The 12,186-nt window shown below is 40.9% G+C and overlaps 1 protein-coding gene across 3 annotated transcripts in view; it reads right to left on the reverse strand.

The window, feature by feature from the left end:
- NAV2 (neuron navigator 2) overlaps positions 1–12,186 on the reverse strand; it is a 423,681-nt gene that overhangs the window by 238,038 nt on the left and 173,457 nt on the right. The window lies entirely within an intron of this gene.

A 12,186-nucleotide genomic window follows, 5' to 3' on the forward strand; every position in this document is an offset into this window, starting at 1 on the left:
TTTCAGAAGACATTAGCTGTGCTACAAGGGGTTTGCTGTTGCTGTTGGTGGTTTGGGTTTGTTTGCCTTTTTTTTTTGAGTTATCTCACATCAACTATATTATTTAAAAGCCAAAGCAAAGGCTGGACACGCTGTCACTGCAGTCTGACATCTCTCTCCCTTAGCACTGCCCCCTGATTGCATAACTCAAGTTCCCACAGTACACATGGAGCTCACATGTTAACTAGAGTTTTGGTTGTTGCTGGGATTTTTCAGCACATCTGCTTTTGCATATACCAGCTCAGCAGGCTGCTTTGTATTACTCAAAGAGGATAATTCTTTTGTTGTTGTTTTTAGGAGTAACTGCTTTCACCCTCGCCTCTTTATCCACTAATCTCAGACTGGAAACTGCACATCATTGTTCACCCGTCTCACTGAGGTGGATCTTCTAAAGTTTACTGCTCTGTCATAACACCATGCACAGTGTCAGCTTAAACACAACTGTATAGAAAATGTCAAAGCCCAACAACTCCATGAAGAACATCAGATTTACCATATGAAAGGACTGGTAGTTATGGGAGCAGAAATGTGTCAAATGCTCCAATACCATTTCCATTGTTCAGTGCTGAAAACTCAGCCTTGCTAGCTAAAAGAAGGTTGGGCTGAAGTATGAAAAACTTGAAAAAGATCCAAGTCTGAAAACAAGGCTAATTTTAGGTCTGTAATAAAATATAGTAATGTTTAAAAGCTATTAGAAGATCTAATTGACAACTTTATGTTCTGTTCTTCACTTACACGTTTTATGAGGTTCAGGTCACCAATCCCAGATACACAGAACTTGCCAGTTTTTGTTGTTCTGTTTTCATCTTGGAAAACTGGCTAGGTTACAGGATACCAAAACAGACATAATGTTAATTTGAGCAAAAGAAAAGGATTCCTTTCATTGTTCCTTTAACAATTATGGAATCTGATCCTTTGATGATGCTGGATTGAATATTCCACAGCTAGAGGAAACTACTTTATTTCTTGCTGTGCAGTCCCGCCTATGAAGTGAAGATGACGGCTTCTGAATACACTCCTTCTATGCTCCTGACAGGTATTTTGCCAATTCAGTAATATGGACCCCTTCTTTACCAAAGGTTAATGTGAATTCCTGGTAACACATTTGAAGAGTGGCCTGGAATCACTGCTTCTCTTATGGATTCAGTAAAAAACAGCTATTTAAGAAAAAAGTTTGCAGTGGCAGTGCAGCCATACCATGAGTTCATAAATTCTTAACACATCACATTATAGCCTATATCTGCAAAGATGGGCAACATCAATTTTGTTCCATCTTTGGAATTGACTAGGTTTTTGGTTGTTTGTGTTTTTTTTAAATATACATAATTGATTTTACTGTTTTTATGGCTAGGATTTTTAAAAGAAACTACTTCTCTGGGACAGTTGATGGGATCTGGGAAGCTATCTTCCTTATCTTCTTTGAAAAGTCCAACGAGTTTTCCCTTCCCCTGTTTTGAATCACCTAAATTTCTGTATCTAAGCTATAAGATGAGTAAGGAATATTAAACAAAAAACAACAGCTTCATTCCTTCCTGTCACAAATGTCCTGTGAGCCACTAACTAGGGGAACATTCCCTTGAAGCTTTTAGTTTGATGAGTATCTTTGCCTGAATAATCACAACATCCCCCCTTATCTGCCTGTAGTCCAGCAAGCATCCATCCACTCCCCAAATGAGGAAATACGGAGAGAAAAATGCTATAAACAAGCACTCTACTTCCCTGTTAGAAAAAAAAACCTAAAAAAACCAAAACCACACACAAAAACCCCTAGTGACTTGGCTTATAGGACAGATTTTTAAGCTCAGAGAATGCCAGTGCTCAGGACTCAAGCTGTGGTTACTTAGCACCATGTAGCATCATCTCAAATGCCAAGACTCTGGTGGTGAGAACTGGCTTAATATCCTCAAAATTTTAGTGAGCAGACTCATGTGAACTGGAGACCTTAACACATCAGTGGAAACTATTTGAATACTCTGTAGTTTAAGAGCTTGTAGGCAAGTCAGCACATTGCCCAAAACAAAGCCAGTAAACAGAACAAAAACCAGGGTCGACTGCTCTTGAACAGATGATCTTTATGAATGAGATGAATGTTTCTGGAACAGTAAAACTATTGAAGCTGCCTTCATTGCTCATACACTATCAATTAACAACCGAACAGGGTCTCTAGACCCAAGCGGAAAGAAAAATGCCTATAGGGATTGCGTCTGAGTATTGCAAGTAAAATTAAAAGCTTTATGAAATGTAGCAAAGGATCAGAGAATCAGACCTTCCTTTCAACTTGTGGTTAATATCCATCCTCAATGAAGCCAAATGTTACATTAGTGTAAGTGGAAAAGCTATGCAGAATTACTATATCAATTAGAACACCTCGTTACCTGGTCTGGTGATTCAGAACTGCTGACGGAACTAAACTCAAGGCTTGAAAACACCTGGATCAATGCTACCTTTGTCTTTCAGGCATCACATGTATCTGAATCTGTAGATCTATCTAAAATCTCCCAGAAAATCATTTTAAGCCGAGGTGAATATTCCTAAAATGTCACCATGTACTGTCAATATCAGAAGGCTTAATTGTTCTTACAAAATCATTCTCCCCAAACTTTCCTACTGCCAGGCAGCCAGCTGTCCTATAGACTGTGGGGTTATTCAGCCTTGGCACAACTCCATCAACGTCAGTGAAGTTATGACACGAATAAATATGGACCTATTTTTGGTACTGCAGGCATTTTGCACATTCACATCCATCTTTTGTCCCTGATCAGAGCATTGAATATGTAAAAGCCTGATCCTGTCTACAGACTTACGCTACCATTTCAGGAAAGAACCCATAAAGGTCTGAATGGGATCAAGCTCCTAATTTCTTGTTGTGTCCCCACAAGAGGAAGGGTAAAGATTAGAAAAGAGAGATGTGAGTAGAAGCATTATATAATTTGGCATCCTCTCACCACAGCAATTATAATCTGTACATGTGAGTTCTTTATATAGAGCAGAGAGAAAAGGAGGAAACCTTGGTTCTGTTCCCAGTTCTTTTCACAGAAATCTTGTCTGCATTACACTAATTCTGATCTAAAATTCCTTTTGTAATCCCCTGACACGTTTCTAACTCACACTGGGTTTAATTCCACCTCACAACAGTGTCATGCTTTAACAAATACACAAGCTAAGTTCCACCTGGACAAGAACACCCATTACACTGATTTTCAGAAGATACATGGAAAATTTCACTAGCCACACTAGAGATACAGGCAGACACTTTTGCATGGCAACACAAAATGGCACCATTTTACATGAACATCTTCTCAACAATGCTCGCATTTATCCTGTTTCTGTACCAGAACACTTCATGGTTTTGTAATGTAAGCATGAACAGCAGGAGCTGGCATCACAACTGCACTGAAATACTTTTCCCACCTCATTCCTGACTGGTATTTTTTTTATTTCATGATGCATTTATCATTGGACTACATCACCATTTTACATCAGTCTAACTCTGGTAGCGCTTCACTCAAAAGCTACGTAACTTCTACTGTCATAGCAAATGCGTTTTGATCAACACCCACGTCTTTGATTTCATTATGTTTCCATCACTTTTGGATCTGTAGCCACATCAGTTTCTTGGAATCTAATAAAAACTGGGATCAGCTGGCTGGAGACAGACATACTGACAGGGGTTCTGTGATTGGCTTTGAAAAGGTCCATCTCTGACTTTGCATGTAAAGGTCATTCCTCAGACTTAAACTCATCAAGCACAGGAGTGAAAGGGATGAGGCATGCAAGAGCTTATTTCAATTAATGCTTTCTGCAGTGTTGTAAGATTCAGATGCATATTGTATGTCTATACTGTAGTTACAGCAGTGACCACTGTGTATACGCGTGAATAATCTTTACGATCCTAAGAGACTAGCTTTGTCATGCCAACCTATAGCTCACCTTGACTTACATATCTCTTAACGTCTGTGACCATAAGAAGAGACATCATCTTTCCATGCCACTAACAGCACCTGGAATAAATATTTCAATAACATTTTAGAAAGATCCTTGCAAATCACGTCTTCCCAACAGAGATGTGCATCTGGGTATTCTTAACGTATTCATGTGTCCTTTGCTTCTACAAGGTTAATAGTACTAGCTCCTGTATTATTTTATGCCTGATTTGATATTGCCTATGGCTTCATGTGTTTGGAAAAGCAAAGAAAACATCTGTGACTAATGAGAATATCACAGAAGGAAGGTGACGACGATCCAAATACCACAAACTACTCTTGACTTGAAGAACCATCAAGTTAAGATGACATATAAAGAAGAGGACCTATAAAAATGCTCTCTTCCCTGTGCTGCTATTCTCCCTACCTTATCAAGAAGTGGCAGGGAAAAAAAAATCCCACTACTTACAAACTAACAATCCCACATCATCAGGTAGTCACCTTTCGTAACCTTGCTGTCCCTTACTGGCTCATTTCAAATACACCCACTCCATCATCTGAAAGACTTGTCAGTGTCTAAAGGTAGAAACCTGTGGATTGGAAGGAAAGGCTATATTTCAAAGTCTTTTTTTTCAACTGGATCTGGTTAAGCATTCCAGCCCAGCCTCAGCTGCCATCAATCTCTCCCACATCAGCAGTTTTGAACAAACGCAAATTGGCCAGATTATCATTAAGCAACTTCAGCTATTTTGTAAAGAGCAAAGTATGACTATTCAAACTAAATGGTGAGAGTCAGATTTTCACCTGCTCTACATCAGTGTAGTTTCTCTGCAGCCAACATCAGAATCTGACTTCCAATTAGAAGTATTTATCAGCATCTTCTTTAGATAACTATTCCCATCCTATCCTACACTCGCATTATCTCCCTTCCCATCAATATACACTACCAATCAATTTGTGTTAAAAAAATCCTCTTGGATACTGAGCCCACACATCCAGTTCAGCTGATGATGCACAGTGCAGCTCTGGAGCCATGGAAGTGGTGCTTGTGGTGCTCACCAACTGCCAACTAGGTATCAGAGAACAACAAATACCATCCCGCACTTGCAGGCTTTGCCAAGTACACTTCACAACCAAAGTCTGCACGCAGCCGCTCTTCCCCGGAAGCCAAAAAAAGAGAGCATTCCCACAGGGCAACCATTCAGGAGCAGTTTGCTGCTGGAGGTCAGCGGCAATGCACCATATAATGTCACAATGATTAATTGCAATGTTACAAACACCAGCTATTTCTGAACGTGTTACCAAGAAAAAAAATCTGCATAAACCTAGATTGTTCACAATGATAGAAAAGGAAACACAGAAAGTGCTTAACACAATGCCCTGATACAAATGTTGCCTACGTCCACAGCTTCTTTAAAGAAGGCTTAGTCCTGATTTGATGTTTATGGAAAATAAAAGCACATCCTTAGAAGCTAAAATTTGGGGTACTCTGATGGTCCTACTGAAATTCCTAAGTCAAAAATTTCAGCAAAACTTCTTTCAATTTACATAGGCATAACTCAGGTCAACCTTCAGCCCAACAGCCATGACCATTCTTGAGAGTCAACATCCAAAAAACCCAGTCTGCCACCTCCATCTCCAATATGACAATCTATCACAAGGCAATTTGATGAGGATTGCCCCATAAACTGTGGAAAAACAACAGAAAGTACTGATTCATTTTGCATTTAAAAATCACGGATACATTTGAGGCTGAGGTTTACTTGCACCTGTCAGACATCATGCTCAGTTTTAAACCAGAAAGCTTCAAAGATCACTCTGCAAGGGAATGTACAGGAAACAGTTATTCTTTAATCTCTATATTAATGTAACACAGAACACTCAAAACTAAAGTGCTGCAGGGCCACCACGCAGCCTCATGCATGGCAGTATCAAACTTCCCTTCTCAAATTTCCTTATATTTCCTCTGTTCTCTCATTCTCCCATTAGCAAACTGGTAACTAACCGTCCTACTGTTTTAATACTGATTTTTTTCAAGCTTTTGTAATATCTACCACCTGAAATGACATAAAAAAATAACAATGTTGTCCTAGTATTTTGTTTCATACCAAAAAAAAGGAGGTTCCCAGTGTAATGATTAATGACATGTTTGTTGCCTTAAACAGCTTTGATATTTCAACATTTAATCAATTTTGGTTTTTTAAGGTGACAGGATGTTATTCCATCCGAAAGTTTCCTGCCAACCTGAATTTTACCCATAGTGCTGTATTGAACTCACACTGTTTAAAGCTACAGTATAAAGACCTGACAGCATTGCATTTACTTTACACACCCCATCATAGGATTTTCAATAATGCTGCTCTCAGCATTTGGAGTATTTTGGGAAGGTGTCAGTGTCAAAACATCACACAGCCCTAACATGCTGTATTACCCCCAAGGAAGATCTGGCTGACGTTTATCATTGGAAAACAAAGAGCAAACAGGAGGCATAAAACTGAGAGATAATTTTCTCTATTTTGTATTTCCTCTTACCATTTTAATAGTAAGATCATTGTAATATGCAACCTTTTTTTAGGTAGATGGTATTCAATTGATGAAATGATTTTCTGTGTTCTGAGACATAATCACCTCCTGTATTAGAATTAACATAAGCTTTGTTTATTTCAGGAGTAAAACAACCTGTATTCAAGCTAGTCCAAGATTTTAAAAAAAAAAAAAAAAAGAGCACTGTCTGGAAACTCAAATCACTCTGCTGTAAAAGCAGTAGTCAATCATTCCTGTCACAACATTGGTATATTATTGGCTGTTGGCAAATGGGTCAGCTTGTCATAGGCAAAGTACTTATCAGAAGCTCCGTTTCTCTCTATCCTGGTTGGCACATGAAACAACGTTACAGATGCTGAAAGAGATGCTGCTGAATTTCAAAATGCATCCATCTGTTTAACTTCCTAAAATGACTTTAAAGAGTTGGATACAACAAACACATCTGCTGCTTCAGCACATTAAAAAAGATCATCTGGAAAATAACTGGCAAATTATAAACGTTTTCAGATAGCGATCCACAATGACATTTCAATACACGTGTAACATCTGTTCCACCTTCAATTACACCTCAAGGCTTTGCACCTCTGTCTCCCTGAAGAGGCAAGTCCTGACCTTAGTCATAACCAGCTCTGTATCTCCTTATCTCACTGTTAGAGTTTGTTTAGGAAAACACCATGGGGCATCCATCTATTCAACCTTGTCACCCCCCAAAAGAGCATATACTACACCTGCTCTCAAGCATGATCCAGTATGGAGCCATACAAGTCCACTTGTTATCACAGAATCATACAGGTTGGAAAAGACCTTGAAGATCTTCCAGTCCAACCATGAACCTCACCCTGACCGTTCTCAACTCCACCAGATCCCTCAGCGCTGGGTCAACCCGTCTCTTCAACCCCTCCAGGGATGGGGACTCCACCCCTGCCCTGGGCAGCCCATTCCAACGCCCAACAACCCCTTCTGGAAAGAAATACTTCCTAAGAGCCAGTCTGACCCTGCCCTGGCACAGCTTAAGGCCATTCGCTCTTGTCCCGTCACTTGTTCCTTGAGTCAAGAGACTCATTCCCCCACTCTCTGCACCCTCCTTTCAGGGAGTTGTAGAGGGCGATGAGGTCTCCCCTCAGCCTCCTCTTCTCCAGACTAAACCCCCCAGTTCCCTCAGCCGCTCCCCATCAGACCTGTGCTCCAGACCCTGCACCAACTTTGTTGCCCTTCTCTGGACACGCTTGAGTAATTTCATGTCCTTTTTGTAGTGAGGGGCCCAAAATTGAACCCAGTGATCGATGGGCAGCCTCAGAAGGACTCCAGACACTCTCACTGGCAACATGGCAGCAAGGAACTGTTAATGAGTCCGTCAAGTACAACAGACAACTGAATTTCTAAGAAGTGAAACAATATTCATTTTAATTGGGAAGTAAGTACTCTGTTCCACTCTCACTGTACAAACCGAGGCAAGTTCAGCGAAGGTCAGCAGGACAGTCGGGCCTGGAGCACTTACCCTGGAAGGAGAGGCTAAGGAATGGGACTGGTCCAGCCTGGAGAAGTGATGGCTGCGGGGGCACGTAGCAGCAGCTCCTGCTACCTATGGGGGGTTATCGAGAAGACAGAACCAGGCTTTACACAACAGTACCCGACTGGAGTGCAAGGGACAACAGGAGTAAATAGCAACAAGAGGTTCAGACAGGGTACGAGGAGAACCTTTCGCTGCAAGGACAGAGAGGCAGTGGCACAGCCTGCCCAGAGAGGTTGTGCACTCTCTAACCTCAGACATTTTCAGGACCCAACTGGATAAAGCCTTGAGTAATGTGCTCTGATCTCATAGCTGACCCTGCCTTGAGTAGAAGGTTAGACTGGAGACCTCCTGAGGGTCCTTCCAATCTGAATTACCCCAATGATTCCTGAATAAAAAGTAAAATAAAAGATAAAATTGTAATTAAAAAAATATTCATTAGGATTCACTGGAAGAACCTAAAGTGGAAACCAACTATAACCAATAATCTGGTCCAGCAGAAGAAAAGGCTTAGGCAGGAGGTCCAGCAGAAGATACCAGTAGATGAAATTTTAGGAAGAAAACTCTAGCACATGTTTAAGTGTGATTTTTCTTTCAGTTCTTCTCCCACATCTCTCACAAACATAAATGTGTTATCACTGAATTAAGTGAACAGATGCTTACATTTGCAATTTATATTAACCTAGCCTGCGTTAACAGTGATTTCAACACAAAATGCAAACCACAACGCATTTCTTCACCCTAGGGTATAATGTATGTGTAAACTGCAGCTCCAGGACATCTCAGTAAGTTCCTTTGCTACCCACTGCATTCTCAGAAATATTCTTAAGGTATCCCGATATCATCTGCAGAGCGTGGGTAGAGAGCTCGTGTGACATAAGGCAGGAAACACAGAACATCTTCCACCGACCAGCAGCCACCAGAAAGGCTGGCAGGGACGCAGCGAGATACTAGAGGAGTCTGCCATATCTGCTTGAGAGGTGAGGAGAGCACACAAGGACACACAAGAAAGGCAGCCACTGGGGAATATGTTAACAACAAGCTGGGAAACAAGAGACGTGCTCTGGCTAAATGCACATGAAGTGTAGGCTGAGACAGACTTCCAGTAACAGAAATTAGTACTTGATACTCAATATTAAAGCAAAACCTTTGAAGAGCATCACTTTGCAGCAGCACTAACACTGTTCTATATATATATAAATGAGAAACAAAATTTTCTTTGCTGTAAATAGCTTGTGCAATTAACGGAAGTTAGCTGTTCCTGTCTCTTTCCAATTACAGACTCAGGATAAAATGGCATATTAAGTTACCTCATGCAATTCTGGACCACCTAATGTTAGAAGAGCAATTTGAGGATGAGCTGTTACTGTTAATTATCGGAATTAAAAACTGAAATAGCAATGTACAACTTCTAAAAGTGAGATGATTTTCTACTGCAGGCATAACTTTCCATTGCTCTCCTCTGCCAACAGTTACCACTTTCGTCTGAGGATTCAAGGGCTGAAACTTTGAACACAGAAATGCCATCGTACAGCAAACCTTTCAAAACGTTTTGGGTCACCATTTTGGGTCTTTCAAAATAAACTCATTTATTTATCCTTGGCTAATTACCTTTTAGTCCCTCTGCACAGACACAAAATATTTGGGTTTCTATTTTATCTTTACTTTTTCATTTTCAGACAGCTGCATCCATTTCCAAAGTCATCATCATGTTTCCACCATGATGTTAGGAAAAAAAATTCTTCTGGACAGTATCGCTGCTGGTACAACAAAAAAAAAACCCTACAACTGTGCATGCATCTGCATGCATGCACACGCACACGTATTGCGAGCTGAATAAAAATGTGGTGATGCCTAATTTGGCCTGAGAAAATCAGAACAGCACTTCTACATAAACAGGAAAAGGTTTGACACTATTTGCAACACAGCATCACGAAGCCAATTCCAATCTCTCCTACACTGTGCTGAACGAGCATTTCCAATTCAAAAGAGTAATTAGCATACTGTATAAAAATTAGAGCACTAGCAAATACCAAAGCTTTAACCTTGCATTAGCAAAGATCAATGAGAATTCATCACTGTAAGCCCACCACGAGCACTTGCTGCTCAAACACGCTGGGAGAGCTGGGATAGGCAGCACTGTGCCTGCTCCACTTGTGTTGCTCATAGGAAGCTTCAAACCCCATTAGGGAATAATTAAATATCAGGTATAATTTTTATAAACATCATCATCACTTCATTAAAGCTGACTGAGATTTTCCACTCTAATACCTTGTTCTCAGCTGCTGATCATTTTGTCAAACTTTAAGACTCTGGTATGAAACGTACAATGCCAGAACCCACCTCAGGCTGAAAATTTTGGAATGTTTTAGCCAAAATGCCAAACCAAGGTATAAGAATACATCATTACTCAACCACATACAAAAGTATCAGTGACCTTTGCTTTTACAAGCTCTGGCACTCCAGAGCTTTGAACAAGGAACTCGCAATTAGGCAACATAGTGTCGTTTGTGCCAGAAATAAGTTTAACGTGGTTTCTCTGAAAACGCACACAACACAGACAATTTAAAAATCACTTCATTTTACATGTGCTCCATAAAAACGTTTAAATGTGGCAGCCAAGATCTGCCGAGCGCATCCTCCTGAACGCTCCCCTTCACTGCTCTCACAAGTGAGGGTGCTGCTCGGGTACCATGCTCCAGCTGAACTGAGCACTCCCCAGCCCAGAGGAACCCAAAGAAACACGCTTCAGGGTATTTTGGGTAGTTCTATATAAAAAAACCCATCTCCTTGCAGTAGTGCCAGTGACATTCCTGTTGGTTCACAGGTGCTATGAATGACAACACTACCTGTGTCTAACTCAAAAGCTGAGTTGGACCACAGCAAGAATGAGCAAAAGGAGGAATCTAATGAGAAGGGAACATAATGAGGCTCAACGAACCTGTAAGTGAGGCTGAGAGCATGAACTGTGGAAGAACATGGAGATGGAAACTGGTTCCAAAGAGGAAGGTCTGAAGAGCGGAGCCAGCAATGGGAACAGGACTAGGATGAACACTCAGGTATAAAAAAGAGATAGTACTAGGATGTGGAAACTCTGGACCTATAAAATACTACACCATGTATGCCCAAAATCAGGTTCATATTTTATGCATCAAGTTAGTAAAATACTCGTTTTCACTATCCCAGTGTTTTAGTCCCTTATTTACATAATAGAGATTATACCATCCCCATAATCCACCAAATCTCATCCAGAGATGAGGTGAAGGTACATTACTGCCAATACAGTATTTAGGTATTATATTGATCAGCACTATTCACTGTGAAGAATCCAAGAGGAAAAATTCATGGGAGCATAAGGAAGGAGAGAAAATAAGAATTTTGAGTTTAGAGAAGAATTAAGTACAGTAAATAAAACTCAGAGTCTCACATACTGTTCTTTTTTTAATAAAATGTACTATTGAATAACTGCTTGCTATCTCACTGCTGTATAAGGCCAACATAGGAAAAAACAGTGTATGATCATGCCCTTAAAGACTGCACCATCGTGACAAAAAGACTTTATGTCACAAAATGCAAAAAGCAGACACTTAGGACATGTTGCTTCTGGCATTTCCTGAACTTTGGATCCTTAACCTCAGTATTTCAGCAATCCTAATAACCTTTTAACACTTTTTGTTTGTTTGTTTAAGGAATGTGACATTGTTTCCCAGTGTGTATTAGATAGTATATCAGAGAACTTCAGACACTTGCACAGAAGATTCAGGAATTATTCGTTACTTGGGAATTCAGCAGAACTGCACACAGCCCACACGTCCCACCCGTGCCCCACACAACACCCCCGTAGCCTGCCCTGACCCTTTCACCACAGACAGGACACACACCCTTCTCTGATAATCATCCCACCACAGGCACAGAGCAACCCGAAGGTCATCATCTGACAGCAATGCCGGGCTAAGTCCCAAACACACGCCTCTCTCTAAGGTCTTCATCTCACACCGATGCTGGGATAAGTCCCACACACCTCTCTTTCTCCGGGGAAGGAGCAGGCACAGGACCAGCTCTCACAGCCATACATCTGAAGAGAGCGAGAACGTATTATCAGCTCAGCTTGGATCACCACCCAGCAGTGCAAAGCCACCAGCTGTAAAAGGCGCGCTCCAGCGACCATCA

This window comes from Strix uralensis, chromosome 15 (assembly GCF_047716275.1).
Source record: "Strix uralensis isolate ZFMK-TIS-50842 chromosome 15, bStrUra1, whole genome shotgun sequence".
NCBI classification, from domain to species: domain Eukaryota; kingdom Metazoa; phylum Chordata; class Aves; order Strigiformes; family Strigidae; genus Strix; species Strix uralensis.